Below are 24,986 nucleotides of genomic sequence, written 5' to 3' on the forward strand. Positions count from 1 at the left end.
CAGTTACCACCATCATTGCACTTTCTTCCTTACGTAATCCCTTCCCTTCTAACACTTCTAAGATGCTCTGGTTCTAGGAAATCATTATTTGCTCACTATTTTCCCAGAAACACTGTGCTAAGCTCTAGGTGTACTAAAAAAGGTAAAAAAAAAATAGCCCTTCCCCTCAAGAAGTTCACAATCTAATAGGGAGCTATGTAACAAGTATGTATAAATAATACATGTATGTATGTGTATATATGTGCACATACATATATGTGTATGTGTGTATGTGTATATACACACATATGTGTGTATGTGTATATACACACATATGTGTGTATGGATATGAAAGAATACAAAAGTGTCTAGTGACTCAGTCATCTGTATACCTAGGCTCCTCTTTGATATTCTTAGACTCTACCAGCACTTCTTTACATGTACCAATGGCTGGCACTTGTCTGATTTCAGTCTATTTCCTATTGGGGTCAAGATACATGTCTGCCCTCTTCCTTCTCAACCTGATTCCACCACTCCTGCCAGAGAATTCCTGCCAGGTACAGCTAGATCAGAAAGAAGTCAACTTGGCTTGTTTCCCCCACTTCAATGCCTCTGTGCATTTTATTTTCCATGACTCAACCCATAACATGTGACACTGGGGATCTGGTAGGTCTGGGCAAAAAAGGAAAAAAGAATTAAAAATTTAGATTTTAAAAGGATGTGGCTCTAGTTACCAGTCCTAATACATCACCAGCAGCCTTCCATGGCAAATGCCTGACCAATGAAGCAAATTCCAGTTGGAGAGATTCCTTTTTTAGCCAAGAAGACAAGGCTGAAAAGGTCATTCAAAGGGGTAAGTAAAAGGTTTAAATAAAGGAAACTTTTGTAACACTTGCATTTTTAAAAGTAAAGTTTAGTTGTTAATTTAAAATTAATTTTATTTTCTTTATATGGTTAATTAAACTATGTATTATTTGACCAAGTACTAAAAAAATGTACACCTTAAATAACATTCTCCAGGTGTGCAGCCTAATAGAATGGGGTGAGCACTTCTAGGCCCTGGGAGAACTGGCGGGGAAGGTCAAACATTCTGCTACAAAACAACTGGTATGGATAGTAGAAACCCAATTATGGGAAGCTAGGAGACGATGTGTGAGTTTGTGTGTGTGTATATGTGTGTGCTATCATAGAACCAGCTACTTGCCATTACTTTCATCTTCTAAACAAGTATATAATTATGTACATATAATTATATAAGTATCTAAATACATACACATGTGTATATATGTATATATACATATATGTATGTACATATATTAATACGTGTATATGTGTATAAAGATATCAGACTTTGTGTATATATGCATGTATACATCTATATGTTCATAGGTGTGTGTATATATACACACACTATACAATATACATATATGCATATACAATATACAATCTATACATCCAAATATGCATGTGTGCACACATACATATATATATATATATATATATATATTATATATATTTACACATACATATATACAGTATACATACATATTTGCAAATATATCCACGCATATACGTGTCTCCATCTGCATTCTGGTCTACCACCTCTCTGTCAGGAAGTGAGTAACTTTCACCACAAATCCTCTGGAACTGTGATTGGTCATTACATTGTCTTTCCACATAGTTTTTGTGTAAATTGTCTTTCTGGTTCTGCTCATTTCACTTTGCATCAATTCATACAAGTCTTACCAGGTTTCTCTGAAACACTCTCCTGCATCATTTCTTACAGCACAATAGCATACCATTACATTCATACACCATAACCTGTTTAGTCAGTCCCCAATTGACAGGCAGCTCCTCAGTTTCCAGGATTTTTTGCCACCACAAATAAGATACTATCAATATTTTTACATGTTGATCCTTTTACTTTTTTCATGTTTTGGGAATATAGATCAAGTAGCAGTATTGCTGAGTCAAAGGGTATGAACAATTTCATAAATTTTGGGCATAATTCCAAATTTCTTTCCAGGATGTTTGGACCAATTCACAGCTCCATCAATAGAGGGTTAATGTACCCATTTTCCCAATGTCCTCCAGTATTCATCATTTTTCTTTTCTTGTCAGCTTTGCTAGTACCAACTGTATGAGATGGAATCTCAGGGTCATTTTTATTTGCATTTCTCTAATTATTAGTGATTTAAAACATTTCACATGTCACTTGATAGCTTGTGTTTCTTACTCTGAAACTACTTGTTCCTGTCCTTTGACCATGTATCAATTATGGAATGGTACTAGCTCTGAAAACAGCAGCACAAAAAATCCTAAATCTTGTGACAGTGCCTCCCCAACCCCAGGTGAGCAGATACCAACTTTAACACAAAATTCATTGTCAAGAAATAGGCTGGAAGAAGGAGCAAACAAAAAAAAAGAATTTGATCATTAAAAAAAAAAACTATGTTGGTGTGGAAGAGCAAGACAAAATAAGGAGAAAAGAACAATGTGAAAATAGCTACAAAAAAGCCTCAAGGAAAAATGTTAATTGGATCGAAATCCAACAAGAATTCCTAGAAGAACTAAATAAACAAATAAGAATTATAGAGGAAAAATTGGTAAAAGAGATACAAGTGAGTCAAGAAAATTATGAAAAGAAAATTAACAGCTTGATAAAAGAGGCACAAAATACTGTAGAAAATAACATTCAAGTCTTAATTCTCCAAAATATAGAGTACTGAGTCAAACTTATAAAACTACAAGTCATTCTCCAATTGACAAATGGTCAAAGATTACAAACAGCTAGTTTTCAGATAAAGAAATCAAAGCTAGCTCTACTCATATGAAAAATGCTCTAAATCACTTTTGATTAAAGAAATGCAAATTAAAAGAACTCTGAGGTAACACCTTATACCTATCAGATTTGCTAATATGACAAAAAAAGAAAATGATGAATGTTGGAGGGGATGTGACAAAATTGGAACACTAATGAGTTGTTTGTGGAGTAGTGAACTGATTCAATCATTCTGGAGAGCAATTTGGAATTATGCCCAAAGGGCTATAAAACTCTGCACACCTTTTGATCCAGCAATACCACTACTAGGTCTGTATCCCAAAGAAATTAAAAGGTAGGTGGCCTATTTATACAAACATGTTTTTTAGTAGTTCTTTCTGTAATATCAAAGAATTGGGAATTGAGGGGACACCCATCAATTGGGGAATGTCTAAATAAGTTGTGATATATGATTGTGATGGGATATTACTATGCTATAAGAAATGATGAGTAGGCTGATTTCAGAAAAAAAAAAAACCTGGAAAGCTTTAAATGAACTGATGCAAAGTCAAGTGAGCATAATGAGAACATTGTACAAAGTAAAAGCAATATTGTACTATGAATAATTGTGAATGACTTAGCTATTCTCAATAATGCAATGATCCGAGATAGTCCCAAAAGACTCATGATGAAAAATGCTGTCCACCTCCAGAAAAAGAACTGATATTCACTGAATACAGACTCACTCCTCAGTGAGCTTTTGTACCTCTTTTTTCCATTTATTAATTTCTACTTTTTAAAGAGTTCTTTTCTTCAGTGAACTTTTGTCTCTTTTATAATTTTGCTAATTCAATTTTAGGTGTTATTTTCTTCAGTATTTTTTATGCTTTTAACCAAGTCATTAAATTTCTTTTCATAATTTTCTTATATAACTCTCATTTCTTTTCCCATTTTCCTCTAATATGTATTTTTCTTTAACTTTTCCAGGAATTCTTGTTGGATTTAGTACAATTAGCATTTTTTTTCTTTGAGGCTTTACTTGTAGCTGTGTTCACATTGTTATCTTTTTCTGAATCTGTGTCCTGGTCTTCCCTACCTCTGTAGTAGCTTTTTATGGTCAAGTTCATTTTTGTTGTTGTCATTTGCTATTTTCCCAATTTATTTCTTAGCTTTGAACTTAATGGTTGAGTTGTCCCCTGCTCACTTAAGTTTGGGTTGGCACTCTCCTAGACTTCAGGCTGTTTCATCGTGCTGTTTTCAGAGCTAGTTCTGTAGATCTGCATGATATTGGTGCTTCCGGGATAGTGTGATCCTGGAAGAGGTACAGTCACTGCTACAAGGGCTAGTGCTCTTCTTGACCTAAAACTTTGAACAGGGCCCCTGCTCCTTTGTGACTGACAAGAAGCTCTCTTTTCATCCTGGAGTGGCAACCCAGAATATGTCTCTGGGCTGAAATCTCCCAAACCTGCTGCTGCTGATGTCAAAGCTGCCTCTCAGGCCTGTGGCTGGTGCTGCCATTGTATTTCTTCTGAGCCAGTTCCCACTCTGGTGTCGCAGACTTCTCTTGTAAACCTGCTAAGTTGCCTTAGGTTGGAAAAATGTCTTACCCTGACTTTTTGTTGGCTCTACTGCTCCAAAATTTGATTTGAGGCATTATTTTATAGTTGTTAGTTATTATTGTCATTGCTATCATTGATATAGTCCCACTGATATAGTTTGGCATAGCACTTTACTCATAGTACCTTATTTAACCCTCATAACAATTCTTGGAGGTACCTGTGGTTATTATCCCATTTCACATATAAGGAAACATCTTCAGAGAGGTTAAATCAATTGCCCAGGGTCATATATCTAGTAAGAGTTTGAAGTATGTTTCAAATTTGTTTCCCTGACTTCAGCTTGAATACTCTACCCATTCCAATAAGCTGAGTATGTCGTTAGGGGACCTCATTTCAAATCCTACCTCTGATCCTTATTATCTGTATGAACTTGAGTCTTGAAAAAGAAAAGGAGACATGTTTAAGTATCATTAAGTAACATTACCTTTAAAAATATAAGATGAAAGCAAAAGATAGGTATCCATATAAATCAATATAAAAGAATAGAAAGGTTCTATAATAATAGTGTCAGAAACACTAAAGCTTGAAATGAATTAAAGCTATTAAGCCACATTAAAGCAAACCAAACTTGTCTTTTTAAAACCATATTAGAGATACATCAACACGCTGATGGATTTGTGATAGCACCAATGTGATATGCAAGGTTGTCAGGGCACACAAACCTTCTGAGAATACAACCTCTTCCATGATAGGCAATGGTGACCAATTTTTATCACTAAAAACCTTGAATGACTTCTACCTTATGCCAGTGACACAAGCATCTCATTGCTGTTCTATGAACAAAACACTCCATCTCCAGGCTGTGGACATTTTCTTTAGCCGTCTCTAATGTCAGAAATTCTCTTTCTTCTCATCTCTGCCTCATTGGTCCCTGGCTTTCTTCAAGTCCCAGCTAAAATCTTACCATCTAGAGAAAGCCTATTCCAACTCTCCATAATTGTAGTGCCTTCCCTTTGCTGATTACTGCCATTTTATCCTGTATATAAGTTTTTTGTATGTGGTTGTTTGCATTGTGTCTCTTCCATCTGGCTGTGAGCTCCTTGAGAGGAGGTACTTTGTATCCTATGTGCTTAGCACATAGTAGGTGAATGTTATTTGAGATTTGAGTTTCAACGACAATGCTTAAATCTGTTTTCTCAAATAATACATAGTGGATAGGGTGCTATGCTTGGTGTCAGAAAGACCTTCATTCCAATCTTTCTTCTGATATTTAGTGGCTGTGTGAACCTAGGCAGATTGCTTCAATGACCCTCATTTTCCCCATTTATAACAGAGAGAGAATAATATCTGTAGTAGATCAGTCACAAGGTTATTATAAGGTTCAAAGGAGGTAATGTATGTAAAATCTCTCCAAGAATTTTAAAGTCCTTTCAGGAAGTACAATCCACTTGGTGGATTCAATATATATGTATTACCATATGCACATCACTCTATACCCCATCAAGTAATAGAGTCATTATCATAACCCCAGTGACCTCCAATGAAGAAAAGGATATGTCAAAAGTGGAATTGGCTGCCTCAGGAGGGAGTGGGTTTCCTATATCTAGAGGTTACCCAATGGAGGCTGGATTTAATGCTTTTTAGATATATTGGAATGGATTCCAATAGAATTGGAAATGGAATTCCTATTCTGGTATAGGTTGAACTAGATGACCACCATATCTAGAAGTATATTATTTCAATACTAGAAAATGAAAATTTCATATGTCCATAGTGCTTTACAGTGTATAAATTACTTAATGTAATTGCGCTTGTTTGATTTTAATTAAAAACTATCACAGTTTGCACTAGACTTGAAATAAGTCGATTTTCAATAGTTATAAAGAAAACTGAGAATTATAGTCATCCAAGTAAATTCTGTACTTATCCAAAAAAAGTTTGGCAATATATACTCCAGACATAGCCTATGGCTATGGCTGCTTACTACAGACTCAAGAGTGAGAGCTATTTTTACTAGACACGTCTCACATGAATCCTGTTTCCAACTGCTATTTTATAAAAGCCATTGTAGCCGACTCCAGTTGTACTTTACATTAACAAAAAAAAATAAGCCCTGAGCATATCACATCAACCCCCTTCAAATGATGATATCTTTTCAATTGGTACAAATAGAAATCAATTCATTAATCATTACTTACTGAATTAGCATGTATTTCTGAAAATGACTTTACTCTTCCAAAGCATCTTGGAATCATTCTAAGACCCACAATGATTTCCACCTCTTTCCCTCTGTAAGGAAATTCTTTCCCTCTATTGATGTTACCAGAAAATCAAAGATTCACCCATGTCCATCCCTAGCCCTGTATTTGGAGACAGGAAGACCTGTGTTCATATCTGGTTTCAAATAATTACTACTGAATGATCCTGGGCAAACTACTTTCAGCTTCAGATTTCTCATCTGTAAAATGGGGATAATAAAGCACCTGGCTCTAAGAGTTGCCATGAACATTAGCTGAAATTAAATTTTTGAAAATGTTTTGCAAGCATTAAAGTACTATATTAAAGCTAGCTGTTATTAATGCAGAAGGTAAGCCTTTTCCTATCTCCTATAAATATGAAGGGAGCATGGATTTAAGAAAGTATCTGGATTTAACCATGAGAGAAAGTGAAAATGATTTACAAATTTGGGGGAAATCTGCTTGTCCAAGAGGGAGAAGATAGAGGAGGCATGCTGCGTAACTGAATCTGCATAGTTCTTTCTTGCCCTTTTCAGCCGTCCACACATGAATATGCTTACTAAAAATGACTTTCTGCTATCTGAACCAGGGAATCATAGTGGGACCCACAGATTCCAAGTGAAAAATGTAATCCTGGCCCATAAAGTCTCCAAAATATCTGCCTTAGAACTTTCTGTGATGGGAATCACACAACAAATTTCAAATGGTAGGCCGACCACAACTAAGTTTTGCTATCAGGAATTCAAGGCATGGATGCACTTTGAAGTCCTGGGACCCATTTGTGTCCACATGTTCTTTAATCTTGAGCTTCCATTCAAGCACATACCAACACCTGGTCCTGGCAGGGAACTGGAAATCATATTCAAAGCAATCTCATCCCATCAGCACTAAGCACAAACAGCTTAGTGATGGATATTCTACTTAGGTTACTTCCAGTTTGAATTGCAAAAAGGCTGAATAAATCACCCCAGCAGCAAATGCACTGAAGATTCTTCAAGATGACAAATCTGCTTTGGCTTTTCCTTTGCAACAGAATCATCTTCTGGAATGTGAGGTACTCTGTCAGTAGAAGAAAATTTTCCTCCATGAATATATTTCTGAAGCAGTAGCAGTAACTCCCTTTGCAGGGGTTTTAATATTACACCAAACAAGATTGAGAGAGAATGTTAAAATTTGGGGAAGAGAACATATAAGGATAGACTCTCACACAATTCAACTTTGGCTTTATCCCTATTAGATATTTTTTTTCAATAAAGTTATCCTACTCTTATTTTTGTTTTTAAAAGAAGCAGCATAGTGTCATGGAAAGTACACAGAATATAGTCAGGGGTTGCCAATTAAATTAGGGGGAAAAGAGTCACGTGTTCTGTCCAGGTATATATATATATATATATTGTTTATCAGTCTCCAATAACATGGATGCTGCTACATAGTGGGTGTAGCTACATTGGTGTTAATATCAGTAAAAAACCAAGAGATCAAACCCAGTTTACAAATGACCCAAAGAAAAAAGAAACATGAAAGAATGGCATCTTCAGAGATTATTTACATCAGAATGTGAACTCCTTGAGTGCAGAGACTGAGGTTTTACCTCTCTTTGTATGGCCCACTCTTAGCATACTATCTGGCATATAACAGTCACATAATAAGTGCTTATTTAGGAACTGAGTGAAGGCGTCATGAGATCTTAAGGCTAACCTCTAAGACCGCTTCCTCCACTAAATTGCAACAATTCTGTGCTTTCCATTTTCTGTTTTCTCAGTTTTTACTCACAGTTCAATTGAAGAAACTGTATTTCTTTTTTGAAATTTTTAATATTGACTTTTTCCTAATTACATGTAAAAACAATTTTAACCTTCTTTTTTTTAAATTTGGAATTCCAAATTCTCTCCCTCACTCCTCTCCCCACTTCCATTGAGAGGAAAGCAATTTAACATAGGTTATACATGTGTGGTCATGTAAAACATATTTCCATGTAAGTCATGCTGTGAAAGAAAAAAACAGACAAAAAGCAAAAGAAAAATAAAGAAAGTAAAGAGTATCTTTGATCTGCATTCAACCTTTACCATTTCTTTCTCTGGAGATGGACAGTATCTTTCATCATCCATCCTACAGAGCTGTCTTGCATCATTGTATTGCTGAGAATAGCTAAGTTATTCATAGTAGATCATCATACAATATTGCTGTTACTGTGCCTAATGTTTTCCTGGTTTTGCTCCTTTCACTTTGCATCAGTTCATGTAAGTTTTCCATGTTTTTCTGAGATCATCCTGCTCATCATTTCTTAAAGCACAATAGTATTCCATCACAATCTTATACAACAACCTGTTCAGCCATTCCCCAATTGAAGTAGGTCCCCTAAATTTCTAAGTTTTGCCACCACTGAATAGCTGCTGTAAATACTTTTGTACACATAGGTTCTTTCCTTTTTTTATTTTATCTCCTTGGGATACAGACCTAGTAGTGGATTGCTGGTCAAAGCATTTGCATGGTTTGTAGCCCTTTGGGCATAGTTCTAAATTGCTCTCCAGAGTGGTTGAATCAATAGATGCCTGCATTAGTATTTTGATTTTCGTATATCCTGCAAACATTTGTAATTTTCCTTTTCTGTCATGTTAGGGGCCATCGCCATGTGTGAGGCAGTAGCTCAAGAGTTGTTTTAATTTGCATTCCTCTCATTAATAGTGATTTAGAGCATGTTTTCATATAACCATACAGTAGCTTTGATTATTTTGTCTGAAAACTCTTCATAATCTTTGACCATTTATCAATTGAAGAATGGCTCTTATTTCTATAAATTTGACTCAGGTTTCTATGTTTGAGAAATGGAGAAACCCACTGTAATTTTTTTCACAGTAATGATTACCAACTATATATTTCCCTCAATCCTATTTCTTCATTCATCCTACTCTCTCACCTTTTACCCTGTCCGTGCTCAAAAGTATTTTGCTTCTGAATTTACCTTTCCAAAACTGCCCTCCCTTCTATTAGCTCACCCCCCTTCTCTTATCCCCTTTGTACTTTCCTGTATGGTAAAATAGATTTCTACACCAACTAAGTGTGTAAATTATTCCCTCTTTGAGCCAATTCCAATGAGATTTAACATACATGTGCTCCCCTCCCCACTTCTCCATTTTCACCTCCACTGTAAAATCTCTTTCAAACCTCTTTGGGTCAGGATAAATTTTTCAGATTCTACCTCTCCCTTTTCACTTCTGCTAGTGCATTCCTTTTTCTCATCCCTTAATTTTATTTTTTTACATAATCATACCATCATATTCAACTCACACCTCTGCTTTCTGTCTGCATATACTCCTTTTAACTGCCCTAATGCTGAGAAAGTTTTTAGGAGTTTTAAAATTATCATCTTCCCATGTAGGAATATAAACAGCTTAACCTTATCAAATCCCTTATAATTTATCTTTCCTGTTTACCTTTTTATGCTTCTTTTGCATCTTGTATTGAAAGTCACATTATCTATTCAGTTCTGGTCTTTTCATCAGGAATGCTTAAAGTCCTCTATTTCATTGTATGTCCATTTTTTCCCCTGAAGGACTAGATTCAGTTTGCTGAGTAGGTGATTCTTAGTTGTAGTCCTAGTTATTTTGCCCTGTGGGATGTGATATTCCATACCCAATCCTTTCATGTAAAAGGTGCTAAATCTTCTGTTATCCTGACTGTGGCTCCACGATAGTTGAATTGTTTTCTTTTTGGCTGCAATGCAGTATTTTCTCCTTGATCTGGGAGGTCTGTAATTTGGGCTACAATATTCCTGGGAGTGTTCATTTTGAGATCTCTTTTAGGAGGTGATTGGTGGATTCTTTCCATTTCTCTTTTACCCTCTGGGTTCTAGAATATCAGGGCAGTTTGCCTTGATAATTTCTTTTTGATCATGACTTTTAGGTAGTCCAATATTTCTTAAATTATTTCTTCTGGATCTATTTTCCAAGTCAGTTGTTTTTCCAATGAGATATTTCACATTTCTTCTACTTTTTTCATTCTTTTATTTGGCTGATTGTTTCCTGAAGTCTCATAAAGTCATTAGCTTCCACTTGCCCAATTCTAATTTTAAGGAATCATTTTTTAGAGAGCCTTTGTACCTCCTATTCTATTAGGGCAATTGACTTTTTAGGAGTTCTTTTCTTAATAATAAATTTATTTTTTATTTTTAGTTTATAACACTCAGTTCCACAAGTTTTTGGGGTTCCAAATTTTCACTCCCTCCCTCTCCTTCCCCCTCCCCACAAGAGGGCATGTAATCTAATGTAGGTTCTACATATACCTTTACACTGAACTTATTTACATAATAGTCCAGTTGTAAGGAAGAATTGTAACCAATGGAATGAATCAGGAGAAAGGAGAAATGAAACCAAAAAAGAAGGGGGAATAAAGGAGGCCAAAAAGTTTGCCTCAATCTGTATTCACACTCCATAATTTTGTCTCTGGATGTGCATAGCTTTTTTCCATCATGAGTCTTTGGAGCTGTCTTTGAATCTTACATTGATGAGAGGAGTCAAATCTATCAAAATTAGTCTTACAGACACCGTGTGTCTGTAATTGTATATAATGATCTCCTGGCTCTGCTCCCCTCACTCAGCATCAGTTCATATGAGTCATTCTAGTTGTAATGAAGTCCGTCTGCTCTTCATTTCTTATAGCACATAGTATTTAAGGAGTTTTTTTTTCTTCAGTGAATTTTTGTGTATTTTTTTTCCATTTAGCCAATTCTGCTTTTTTCAAGGCATTCTTCTCTTTATTTACCATTTGGCCTATTCTGTTTTTTAAGGTGTTATTTTCTTCAGTATTTTTGTGCCTCCTTTACCAAGCTGTTGACTGATTTTTCATCATTTTGTTACATCACTCTCGTTTCTCTTCTCAGATATTTTCAGAGATAATTTTTGTAACCTTAAGTTTTTCACTCTTCCAAGGTGGTATGATCTAGGGAGAAATGTGTTTACTGCTCCCCTGTATTGTGCACTGGTGAGTGACCACAAGCACTCTTTTCACCCTAAAACTGTGACCAAGGTCCTGCTCCCCTGTGGCAGCGAGCTTTACCGTATTAGTGCTTATCTTCACACTGGTACTAAGACTGAGGACTACAACACAGATCCAAGTATAGGCAATGCAACAGAGTACTGCTCCTGGTTGATCAAAACTCCAAGCACTATTGTAGCCACATTCTACAGCTTCCAGGTCAAGGAGAAATGTTGCAAGCAGTCAGAAAGAAACAACTCAAACATCATGGAGCCATAGTCAGGATCAGCTGGTATTTAACAGCTACCAATTTAAAGGAAGAAAGGGTTTGAAATATGATTTTCAGAAGGCAAAGGAAGTAGGATTACAACCAAGAATAATCTACCCTGCAAAACTGAATAATCCTACAGGAGAAAATGTATATTTAATGAAATAGAGGAATTCCAAGCATTCCTAAAGAAAAGCAGAGCTGAATAGAAAATTTGATATTCAAACACACTCCAGAGAAGCATAAAAACTTAAACATGAGTGAGAAGTAATAAGGAATTTATTACATTTAAATGGTTTACATTTCCAAATGTGAATATGATACATGTAACACGTAAGAACTTTATCATCATTAGGACAGTTAAAAGGAATCTACTTTGTCAGACGGCGTGGGTATTAGTCTATCATGTTGGGATGATCTCAAAAGAAAAATGGAAGCCTGAAAAAGAGGGATGTACTGAAATAAAAGGGAAGAGAGAGGAATAATGGGGGAAATTGTCTCACCTAAAGGAAGAGTTTTTACAACGAGCTGGGTAAGGGAAGGGAGTAGGAAATGCTTGAACCTCACAGTAATATGCATTGGTTCAAAGAGGGAAGAATACATACATACACACACACACATGTGTAGAAATTAATCTTGTCCATTAGCAAGGTAGTAGAAGAATGGAATAGGAAAATGGGAAGTGATAAAGGGGAATGTAGATTATGGGAAGCACGGGTGAGAAGCAACATAGACTTTGAGGAGGTTGTTGTTGTTGATTGTTCAATTATGTCTGCCATGTCTGACTGTCCACGACCCCATCTGAGGTTTTGTTGGCAAAGATACTAGAGTGATTTGCCATTTGCTTCTGAGCAGATTAAAGCAAACAGAGGTTAAGTGAGTTGCCCAGAGTCACACAGCTAAAAAGAGTCTGAGGCTGGATTTGAACCCCAAACTCAGGGCTCTATCTACTGAGCCATCTAGCTGGAGATGGTGAAAAAAAAGAAAATGATAAATATAAGGGAATAAGAGGGAGGGACATACATGGGCAATAATTAAACTATGAAAGTAAATGAGATGAACTCATCCATAAAAGAGAAGCATAGCAGAATGGATTAGAAATTAAATCTAATAATACATTGTTTGTAAGAGACACACTTGAAGTAGAAAGACACATGCAGAGTTGAAATAAGGTGCGAAGAAGAATCTATTTTGCTTCAGTTGAAGTAAAAAAGGCAAGGTAGCAATCATGATCTCAGACAAAGGCAAAGGAAAAAGGAGACCTAATTAAAAGATATATTCAGGGAAAATACATTTTCCTAGAAGTTGCAATGATACTAAATTAATATCAATAATAAACATATGCACCAAATGACATGTCATCAAAATTCTTGAAGGAACAGTTAAATAAATTACAGGAGATAATAGAAAGTAAAACAGCACTAGTGGGGGACCTCTGCTTTCCTCTCTCGGAGTCATAAAATCTAATCACAAATAAATGAGAAAGACCCTGAGGAGAGGAGCAGTATTTTAGAAAAGTTAGATATGGTATACCTCTAAAGAATATTGAATGGGAATAAAAAAGAGTATATCTATTTCTCAGCTTTATATGACACATTTGCAAAAATTGACCATGTCTTTGAGCATAAAAGCTTCACACAAAAATATTCAGAAAAGTATAAATGTTAAATGAACCCTTTTAAGCCATAATTCAATAAAATCACATTCAATAGAGGGCTTTTGAAAAATAAGTTGAAAATTAAGTGGAAACAAATTCTAAAGAATGATTGGTTTAGAGAACAAATCATAGAAAGAATTAATAATGTCATTAGACAACAGAGGCAATATACAAAAATTTATCTGAGGTAGTCAGTCAAAGCAGTACATGGATAAAATGTGTATCTCTAAATGGATCTATCAATAAAAGAACAGAATTTTGGGTATGCAGCTAAAAAAAAACTAGAAAAAGAACAAATTTAAAGTCTCCAATTAAACCAGAATGGAAATCCTGAAAATCAAGAAAAGACTAATAAAATTGAAAAATGTATATATTGAACTAATAAATAAAATTAGGAGTTGACTTTATGAAAAAATAAACAGAAAAACATCGGTTAAGTTGATTTTTAAAAAGATGAAAAGGGTAAATGCACAACCAATGTAGATGAAACTAAAGTAATTATTAGAGATTGTTTGTCCAATTACATGCCAATTAAAATGACCATTTAAATGGGATGAAAATTAAAGCTGCCCAACTTTACAGAAGAGGAAAAAAATATTTGATAACCCTCTCTTAAAAGAAATAAACAAACCAAAAAAAGAATCCCTAGAGGGGGAAATAGAACCAAATGGATTTTCAAATAAATTCTGCCAAACAATTTCTGCTGTCAGGAAGCATGTATTCTAATGGGGCAGACAACATATACAAATCAGTACATGCAAAATAAGCACAGAGTAGTGACTTCAGAAGTGAAGACACTAGCCAAGTAATTACTCTGAGCAAAGAAAGCACAGCTCTCCATGTTGGATGATGCATAAAGATTAATAATGACCCTGTCTTGCCCTCATGGAGGGCATAGCCTAGTACAGGGATTTTTCACCTATATAAATAATGCCAATGCATTTAAATAATTGAAAAATCTGTGATTTTACCATCTTGTTGATTCCTTCCACCAGTTCAGATGACACTTAAGTTTTAGCAGACCATCTTCATGAGTTGTTGAGACTGAAAAATTCACCAATTTGCAGGCAAGCTAGAGATAAGTCTCTCACAATTTAGCTAAATTGGTCCTCGGATAACAAACTATATGGGGCTATTGTTAGACCCATAGTTGGAGCCTCTTAAGCTTGGTTAGACTGGATAGAATTTGCACTCCACTGGTATGGTCTTCAGTATCCCAATATCACTAGAAGTACAGAATAAAACATATGTTTTCAGACATGGCCAATTTATGGGTTTAACTTTCTTTCATGAAACAGAAAAAGCAATTTGGTGTAGCAAAAAGTGTACAAGATTTGAAGGATGTGGGCTCAAATCTCAACTCTGTCACAATCTGTGTACATCAGGAAAATTACTTATTCTCTCTGGGCCTCAGTTTCTTTCGAAAAATGATCTGAATCTGAAAATCTGAAAGATGAAAGGGTTGAAAAATATGGTTTCTAAAGGCCCTTCCAGTTCTGGATCTATAATCCCATGGTTAAACTTATTTGGACAAGGGAGGCTTCTAATCGGGTGGGGGGAGAGAGTAGTTTATATGAGGATATGTAGGTAGTGACAGTTATGACCAAAAGAAGAGAAAAAGTCAGTAAAATATTTAATTACATAGAAGCAAGTAGAAGGAAGTTCAGAAGGTTGTGTGTGGAAATTATAATGTTAAATTTACTATCTGCTTTTTTAAAAAAAGCTATGCAAAAGAGACTAAAAGATTCTTATACATGCTTCTTTTTTTCTATTCTTTGTATACAGATTGGTTTGTGTTGGTTAATGTGTGTCAAGTTTACAATAATAAAAGAGAAGTTAAACAAAAAAAGTAGCATATGAAGGAGATCTTCATACCATAATACAGTATGGAATAAAATTTTTGTTGAAGACAGCATGGAGGTAGCTAATTTATATTAGAATTTTTATTATATTTAAATTTCTGTTTTCAGTTATCTATCATTTAAATGTATTTAGTTTGCCTAAACTTACTGAATTACTCTATTTCTAAAAACCCACATAAAGTATAAGGATAAGTATACAAAATAGGTTCAAAGTATATTTTTTTAAAAGATTAACAAAGAACTAGGAAAAATGCAGGACAACAAAGAAGCATCTTCTTTATATTATATACTAAGTGTTCTAAATATTGTGGTAATATCAATTTAGAAGAGAATGAAAAATGATAATAATATTATTTAATAACCTAGTTAATATAATGTCCTTAGGGTATGTATTCTTGGTAATGTACTCAGGGTGTTGATTCACCCACAGTGGGTATTGTTGGGCTCTTAGGACAGATGCCCATGGTCATAGTTTTAGAACTACTAAGGACGTCAGAAGCATTTTAATCCAACTCCTTCATTTTATAGATTAAAGAACAGGGGCTAGAGAAAAGTGAAATGACTTGCCCAAGGTCACTCAGGTAGCAAGCAACAGTGGTGCTTAGTGCTCTTATGTTATTTGTATAGATGTTCTGAGTGCCCAGTGGGAACAAATCAGTGAACAACTGGAATGACTTTCAACTGGAAAACTAGCATGGTACATTGGCAAAATTTCTAGATCATATGAGCTCTGAAAAGTCAATTTTCTGCTCTAGGACTTAGGTTCCTCATCTGTAAAATGATAGGCTTAAATGATAGGTCTCTTCCAGGTCTAGATCGGTGATATGAGGATCCTTGGGAAAGTAAACCCATAAAAATATTGAAGTATGTTGGAGACATCTTTTTGAAATGAGACCTAATTGATGCTATCTAAAGAATGTTTGAGTAACACACCTTAACCAGAATCAGAAGGGCTTATACATACATACATACACACATACACAAGCATATATATATATATATATATATATAATATATATACACACACACACCACACACACACACACACACACACACTACATGCATACATTTACATATATACATATACACACATATCGAACATCCTTTAGGTGTAGCTAATACACTTAGATATAATTAAACTGTAGCTAGGTGGAAATTCATATTCTGACAATTCAATTCAATAAATATTTATTGTTGCCAGCTGAGTGTAACAGAAGATCATCTTTCTTAGCTTGACTGGAAAAGCTAATTAATCATTGCACTATTCAAGGAATTCCCAAGTTTCAATTTTAATACCAAGCAGGCTCATGGATAATGGGGAATGCCTTGAAATAATCTGGAAATTTAACAGATGTAGAAATGGAAGATTGTATCAAGTAAGGAAAAGGAATTGGGCCAGAAACCAAAGAACTATGGTTTATAGTAGCATAAAAATAGAACTTGATGGAACTTTATCAGAATGATCATTTCCACTAGGAGTCAGTACAATGAATTTGACTGGAGTCGCCATATTCACCCAGAGATAAGTCCATGGTGGTTTCCTCTATATAGACTACCTATCTTTCTAGGAAAAGCACACTTTTAGAAATGATACAATGTCAGACAGTGGTAGGTTATTTTTGTTAATAAGAGTTCTTCTGGTTGTATATAGAAAAGAATCCTTAAGTTGAGAAGTTGGTAGTAGCCTAATGGGAAGTTAGACAGAATGACTTCTTCAGCTTCCTAAGCTAGTGCCAACTTCCCAACTTAAGCATTCTTTCCCCTATACAAGGTCCAGTTGCCATGCATACATACTTCAAGAAGTCAGAGATAAAAAGAAAGGCTCAACATAAGCCAAATATTGATAAGAGCACTTTTTGTAATAAGAAAGTAGAAACAAAATAGGTATACAGAAGCAGAAAATGGCTAAACAAATAGTGATCATGAATGTGATAGAATAGTACTGCTGTGTAAGAAACAATGAATATGAAGAATGAGGGTGGCATGGGAAGACTTATATGAACTGATGCAGTTCGAGCCAAGATGGCGGCTGGTAAGCAGGGACTAGCGTGAGCTCCATACCGAGTCCCTCCAAAAACCTATAAAAATGGCTCTGAACCAATTCTAGAACGGCAGAACCCCAGAAACAGCAGAGGGAAGCAGGGCTCCAGCCCAGGACAGCCTGGATGGTCTCTGGGTGAGGTCTATCCCACACGGAGCTGGCTGGGAACGGAGTGAAGCAGAGCCAACCTGAGCTGCGTGGACCAAAGAGACCAGGAGCCAGGCGGAGGGTCCCTAGCGCCCTGAATCAGTGAGCTGCGGTAGTTACCAGGCTTCTCCCCACAAACACCAAAGACTGTGGAGAAGATTAGTGGAAAAGCTGTGGAGTAGAAGGAGTTCATGGTTCGCTTCCAGCCCCAGGGGCAGCGAGGTGGGGCAGTTACAGCTGTTGTTGCTTTCGGCCCCAGGCCCACCTGGTGGGAGGAATTAAGTGGGGATCAGAGCAGGAGTGCACAGCCCCTGAAGATCTAAGCCCAGTCGGGTTGGGGGTTCTTGTGGGAAGGAGCAGTGCTGGTGTGGCAGAGCCGGCACCTCCCCCAAAGTGCAACATAGAACTCGTAGTCTACAAGCAGTCATACCCCACTGAAAAACTCAAGGGTCAAGTTAGTTGGTTGGGAATATGGCCAGGCAGCGAAAACACACCCAGATTCAGTCTCAGACTTTGCATTCTTTCTTTGGTGACAAAGAAACCAAAACATACAGCCTAAAGAAGTCAACAAAGTGCAAGAGCCTACAACAAGCCTCCAAGAAAAACATGAACTGGTCCCAGGTCATGGAAGAGCTCAAAAGGATTTGGAAAAGCAAGTTAGAGAAGTAGAGGAAAAATTGGGAAGAGAAATGAGAAGGATGTGAGAAAACCATGAAAAACAAGTCGATGACTTGCTAAAGGAGACCCCAAAAAAATACTGAAAAATGCACTGAAGAAACAACACTTTAAAAAAGACTAACTCAAATGGCAAAAGAGCTCCAAAAAGCCAATGAGGAGAAGAATGCCTTGAAAGGCAGAATTAGCCAAATGGAAAAGGAGGTCCAAAAGACCACTGAAGAAAATCTACTTTAAAATTAGATTGGAGCAAGTGGAAGCTAGTGACTTTATGAGAAATCAGATATTATAAACAGAACCAAAGGAATGAAAAAATGGAATACAGTGTGAAATATCTCATTGGAAAACCACTGACCTGGAAATAGATCCAGGAGAGATAATTTAAAAATTATTGGACTACCTGAAAGCCATGATCAAAAAAAGAGCCTAGATATCATCTTTCAAGAAATTATCAAGGAGAACTGCCCTGATATTCTAGAGCCACAGGGCAAAATAGAAATTGAAAGAATCCATTGATCGCCTCCTCAAATAGATCCCAAAAAGTAATCTCCCAGGAATATTGTCGCCAAATTCCAGAGCTCCCGATCAACGAGAAAATACAGCAAGCAGCCAGATAGAAACAATTTGAGTATTGTGGAAACCCAATCAAAATAACCCAAGATCTGGCAGCCTCTACATTAAAGATCAAGGGCTTGGAATGCGATATTCTGAGGTCAATGGAGCTAGGATTAAAACCTAGAATCACCTAACCAGCAAAACTGAGTATCATGCTCCAAGGCAAAATATGGATTTCAATAAAATAGAGGACTTTCAAGCTTTCTCAATGAAAATACCAGAACTGAATAGAAAATTTGACTTTCAAACAAGAATCAAGAGAAGAATGAAAAGGTAATCAAGAAAAAGAAAAGAAAAAGAAATGCAAGGGACTTACTAAAGGTGAACTGTTTGTTGACCTTCCTACATAGAAATGATGTGTATGATTCATGAGACCTCAGTATTAGGGTAGCTGAAGGGAATATGCATACATATGTTTATGTATATATGGTGAATGTGTATGTATGTATGTATATATCTATATGTATATCTATATGTATATATATGTATATAAGAGAGAGAGGGAGGGAGGAGAGAGAGACAGGGTGAGTTGAAGATAAGGGAAGATATCTAAAAGAAATAAAATGAAATTAAGGGATGAAGAGAACATACTGAGAGGGGAGATAAGGAGAGATAGAATGGGTGGATTATCTCGCATAAAGGTGGCAAGAGGAAGCATTTCTGTGGGAGGAGGGAGAGGGGGCATGGAGGGGGAAGGGAATGAAACATTGCTCTCATAAGATTTGGCCTAAGGAGGGAATACCATACATACCCAATTGGGAATCTTACCCCACAGGAAAGAAGAGGGAAGAAGATAAAAAGGGGGGATGATGGAGGGAGGGTGATGGGGGTGGAGGTAGTCAAAAACAATACTTCAAAGGGGACAGGGTCAAGGGAGAAAATTCAATAAAGGGGGATGGGTTGGGAAGGAGCAAAATATAGTTAGTCTTCCACAACAGTATTGTGGAAGGATTATACATAATGATACACATGTGGCATATGTTGAATTGCTTGACTTCTTAAGGAGGGTGGGTGGGAAGGGAAGAGGGGAGAAAATTTGGAACTCAAAGTTTTAAAAACAGATGTTCAAAAACAAAAAAAAAGTTTTTGCATGCAACTTGAAAATAAGATACAGGCAATGGGGTGTAGAAATTTATCTTGCCCTACAAGAAAGGAAGGGAAAAGGGGATGGGAAGGGAGTGGGTGACAGAGGGGAGGGCTGACTGGGGAACAGGGCAACCAGAATATACGCTCTTGGAGTGGGGGGGAGGGTAGAAATGGGGAGAAAATTGTAATTCAAACTCTTGTGAAAATCAATGCTGAAAACTAAATATGTTAAATAAATTAATTAATTAAAATAAAAATATGAACTGATGCAAAGTGAAATGTGCAGAACCAGGAAATCATATTACAAAGACTACAATAATATCAATGGAAACAACGAAAACCAAAGGTGAATCATAAATTTATAATGGGCAAAGTCAGTTTCCCTAAAAGACATGAGAATGAAACTTCTTCCACTCTTTGTAGAGGTGAGGGCACTCTGGATGTGAGCACTGCATTTAATGTTGTACTTGGTACATGTGTCAGTTACTAGGTTTTATTTTTCCTTTTTAAAAATATGATAATGGATGGTTCTCAGGGATCTGTTAGGAGATGAAGATGATTGTTAAAGACATCTATAGAATGTTTATTTTTTTAAAAAAAATGTTTTTAGGTTTAAATTTTGAGGTTCTATTGTGGTGATTCCACTCTTTCATACCTACGTACAATGATATCTTTTTCAGCTCTATCTTTATATTTTAACTTAAAACATACAGTTTTGCTAATTGCATTTCAAATCTAGAAAATTATGAAACATACCCCATTACAACGGGCAGATCCCACCTCAGTTTGTGTTTCTTAGGTGAAAATCCACTAGCGGACTCTTGCATGCTTTTCTTTGCAGTACAATTAAATCAGGCACAGAAGAGATAAAAGGAATAGAAAGGAAAGGAGAGATCTAACTGATCCCTCTATGGGATATCAAATCAAAGCAAGGCAGATGAAAAATGAAGTTTGGATAAATCCAATAAAATGGATCTCAAAATATTATCCTTGAAACAGATTCCAGGTCTTGACATTAGAATCAGATGGTGGTCAATGCCATTTCGTTATTAACATAATAGAGTGTGTGTGTGTGGTGTGTGTGTGTGTGTGTGTGTAATATGCATACACACATAGACACATAAATATGCATGTATATGTATGTAGACATACGCGCACACACCACACACACACACCCACACCACACACACACATATATATATTATTATATATATATATTATATATATATATAGGCCTACCCTGATATAAGCATTAAAACCAGAGTAGATAGATACAAATATAGATATATACTTATGTCTAATTCATTATTTATAACATACCTAATGTACTTTTTATTTTATCATAATATACAATACACTGTGTGTCTATGTGTGCGTATATGCATACGTGTATGCACATACGTATGTGTGTCATATGTATACACACATATATATGCATGATTGTGTATAGACTCAGCCAAACACTCCTGATCCAGCTCCATAACAAATTCAACTTAACGAGTACTTCTCAGCACTTACTATGTATCAGCTATTATCCTAAGCAACAGTACACTTTGTGAAACCATAAAAGGAGATTTTCCTTGACCTGATCTCTTGGGAGAGAAAGATATTGGGTAATCTACTGAGGATGTTCCAATATGGGTTTATTAAATTCCAGCTTCAGATGCATGTCAGATAATCAGACTCATTACCTCATTGAATACAAATTTCATGAACTTCTAAAGCATGCTACTGCCTCTTAAAATGACTTCATAGATAATAAGAGTGAGAATAAAAACAGCTAACTATTGAAAAACATCATAGCCTTGCCAGAGACACTTGGAGGAAGTTATTTTGATCATCTCTCTTCCTTTCAAGGGAAACCAAAACACAAGGTTTTATGCCCAGACCTGCTTTTCCTCTAACAACATCAAAATCATGGATCTTGGGACAACATTAATCCATTAATGCATCAGAGGAGAGGGAGACTGAGAGAGACAGAGATATGGAGAGACAGAAGAGGAGAGACAGAGACATGGAGAGACGGGAGAGACAGGGAGACAGAGAGAGAGAGAGAGAGAAGAGGAGGAGAGAAGAGGAGAGAGGAGGAGAGAGAGATAGAGAGAGAGAAGAGAGAGAGAGAGAGAGAGAGAGAGAGAGAACTTAAACCTAGTTTACTTCTTATTCTATAAGAAGTAAATCCTGGACCAAACCCTGTGCTCACTAAAGTCAGTTTCCTTCTGTAGAAGATCTGGCTGATAGTTTAAAGAAAGTCAGTGGGGGAGAGGAGCGAGGGGCCTGCACTCACTCTCTGTTTAGCTCGGACCAATGGGCAGAGGTGGTATAGAAGAGAAGCAGCCTTGTGTGATTGTCTACTCATTTAATCTGAGAAATTGGAGACTGAACAGCCAGAAGAAACCTTCTCCAATACTGAAACCAATGATGAATTTGATAAGTACCCTGCTGAAGATATGGAGGAGGAGCAGGCCTTTAAAAGATCTAGAAACAGGGCAGCTAGGTGGTGCAGTGAGTAGAGTGGAGTCAGGTGGACCTGAGTTCAAATCCAGCCTCAGACATTTGACACTTACTATCTGTGTGACCTTGGGCGAGTCACTTAACCGCAATCGCCCTGCCTTCCCCCCTCTAAAAAAACAAACTAAAAGATCTAGAAACACTGATGAGATGGTTGAACTGCATATTTTGCTTCTAAGCAAGAATGCTGGAGCAGTGATTGGGAAAGGAAGCAAAAAATCCATAGACACTACAATGCCAGTGTTTCAGTCCCAGACAGCAGTGGCCCCAAGGGCATATTGAGTATCATGCAGATACTGAAGCAATTGGAGAAATTCTGAAGAAAATCATCCCTACCTTGGAAGAGGGCCTGCAGTTACCATCATCCACTGCAACCAGCCAGCTCCCGCTGGAATCTGATGCTGTGGAATGCTTAAATTACCAGCACTATAAAGGCAGAGACTTTGACTGCGAGTTAAGACTGTTGATTCACCAGAGTCTGGCAGGAGGAATTATTGGGTCAAAGGTGATAAAATCAAAGAACTTCAAGAGAACACTCAGACACCTATCAAGCTTTTCCAGGAATACTGTCCTCATTCCATGGATAGAGTTGTTCTTATTGGGGGAAAGTCTGATAGGGATCTTATATCTGAGTCTCCCATCAAAGCACATATAACCCTATGATCCCAATTTCTATGATGAAACCTTAACTATGGTAGTTTCACAATGATGTTTGATGATTGAAGAGGATGCCCTGTAGGATTTCCAATGCTTGGAAGAGGAGGCTTTGATAGAATGCTGCTAGGTCATGGTGGACCTCCTATGCTCTCATCTAGAAGATATTATGATGACGTGAGCCCTCCCAGAGGACTCCCACCACCTCCTCCCTTACATGGTGACAGGGGTGGTAGCAGAACTTGAAATCTTCCTCTTCCTCCACCACCACCACTTAGAGGAAGAGATCATATGGCTTATGACAGAAGAGGAAGACCCAGTGACCATTATGATGTCATGGGTTGGTTGTAATGCTGATGAGACTTGGGACTCTGCAATAGATACATGGATCCTTCTGAATGACAGATGGCTCATGAACCACAGATTGAATGCCATGAGTTTTTGGGTGGTTCTGGATATGATTATTCCTATGCAGGGGGCTGGGGTCATATGATTTTGGTGGACCCATTTTTACAACACAAGTAACTATTCCCAAAGATTTGGCTGAATCTATTATTGGCAAAGGTGGTCAGTGAATCAAACAAATACGTCATGAATCTGGAGCATCAATCAAAATTGATGAGCCTTTGGAAGGATCTGAGGATTGAATTATTACCATTACAGGAACACAGGACCATATGAAGAATGCATAGTATTTACTGCCAAACAGTATGAAGCAGTACTCTGGAAAGTTTTTCTAAAACTAGTGAAGAACTGAAGGAGTCCTGCAGCTTTTTTTTTTCTATCTGCTTCTGTTTAAAAAGCCAACATTCTTCTGCTTCATAGGTGTTCTGCATTTGAGGTGTAGAAAACTCTTTGCTATTCACCAGATGTAATGTTTTAGTTCCTTACAAACAAGGGGCGGGGGAAGGGTATGCAAAGCTAATGTTGAAATTTTGAACAGCAGCAGAAAGAGTGAGTTTTATTTTTGTTCATAGTTGATAGTAAAAAATAGTAATAATTTTTCCCCTCCTGTAACTATTGTGAACACCTTGCTTTGTGGTCACTGTAATTTTTTTTGGTGGAGGTGGGGGGAAGGTGGGACAGGAGGGAGGGTGGGACAGGGGGAGGTTGGGACAAGGGAGAAAGAGCAACAATAGTCCATATGTCCCTGGCATCCATTCAGAGCAGTGTGCAGAATGTAATGCCATTTGAAAGAAACGTTTTATGATTTTTTAAATTAATTTAGTGAACCTAAAAAATTAAAAAATGAAATGTAAGGATAGATTTGGTCTCAGATCAGAAGTAGTAGGTTCCCTCTTTGGAGAGTTTCAGGTACAGTCAAGATGGCCACTTACTAAACTACACAAAAACAGAAAAAGAAGCTTCTCAGGCACCCAAGCCTGAGAATGTCTGGGCCATTTTAAGAGCCTTCTATCCAGTTTCTCCCTGATTCAATCCTATCAACAAACTAATAAACATATATGTCAACCACGTACCCATACCTCTCCCATGTTGTATTTATGAGTCATATTTTAATGCTAGTATAAGGCTTTACATATATCTTCTTGGGTTTTATTGTATTTTCTTAACTGTCAAACAGTTTTGGAGACTTTTTATCTAAAAGACCCCTTCCCAGTTTAAAAAATCTGCAAATTTGATAAGAATGCCATCTCTACCTTTACCCAACTCACTAATTAAACAGTGTTAAATAGCAGAGGAGCAAAGATGGATTCCTACACATAATTTTGAAATTCCTTTTCTTGACTCATTGCTCATAAATATTCAGTCACACTCCATTGTCTACAGAGTAAAGTTCAAACTCCCTGGTCTAACATTTCAAGTCCTGCACAATTTAGACAGTCTGTCTTTCCAAACTTATCATCCTTGTAACTCATGTAGGCCAATTTGTTTACTCATTATTCCTTGAATAAAACTTGGGATTTCCTTCTTCCTCACCTTTGCTCATGCCTTTTAATTT

At 36.7% G+C, this 24,986-nt stretch overlaps 1 pseudogene; it reads left to right on the forward strand.

Annotated features, from left to right (window-relative positions):
* Positions 1-23,766, forward strand: part of LOC118857682 — a 44,958-nt pseudogene extending 21,192 nt beyond the window's left edge.
* Positions 23,767-24,986: the final 1,220 nt, after the last annotated feature.

The sequence above is a fragment of the Trichosurus vulpecula genome, chromosome 7, assembly GCF_011100635.1.
Source record: "Trichosurus vulpecula isolate mTriVul1 chromosome 7, mTriVul1.pri, whole genome shotgun sequence".
Lineage (NCBI taxonomy): Eukaryota > Metazoa > Chordata > Mammalia > Diprotodontia > Phalangeridae > Trichosurus > Trichosurus vulpecula.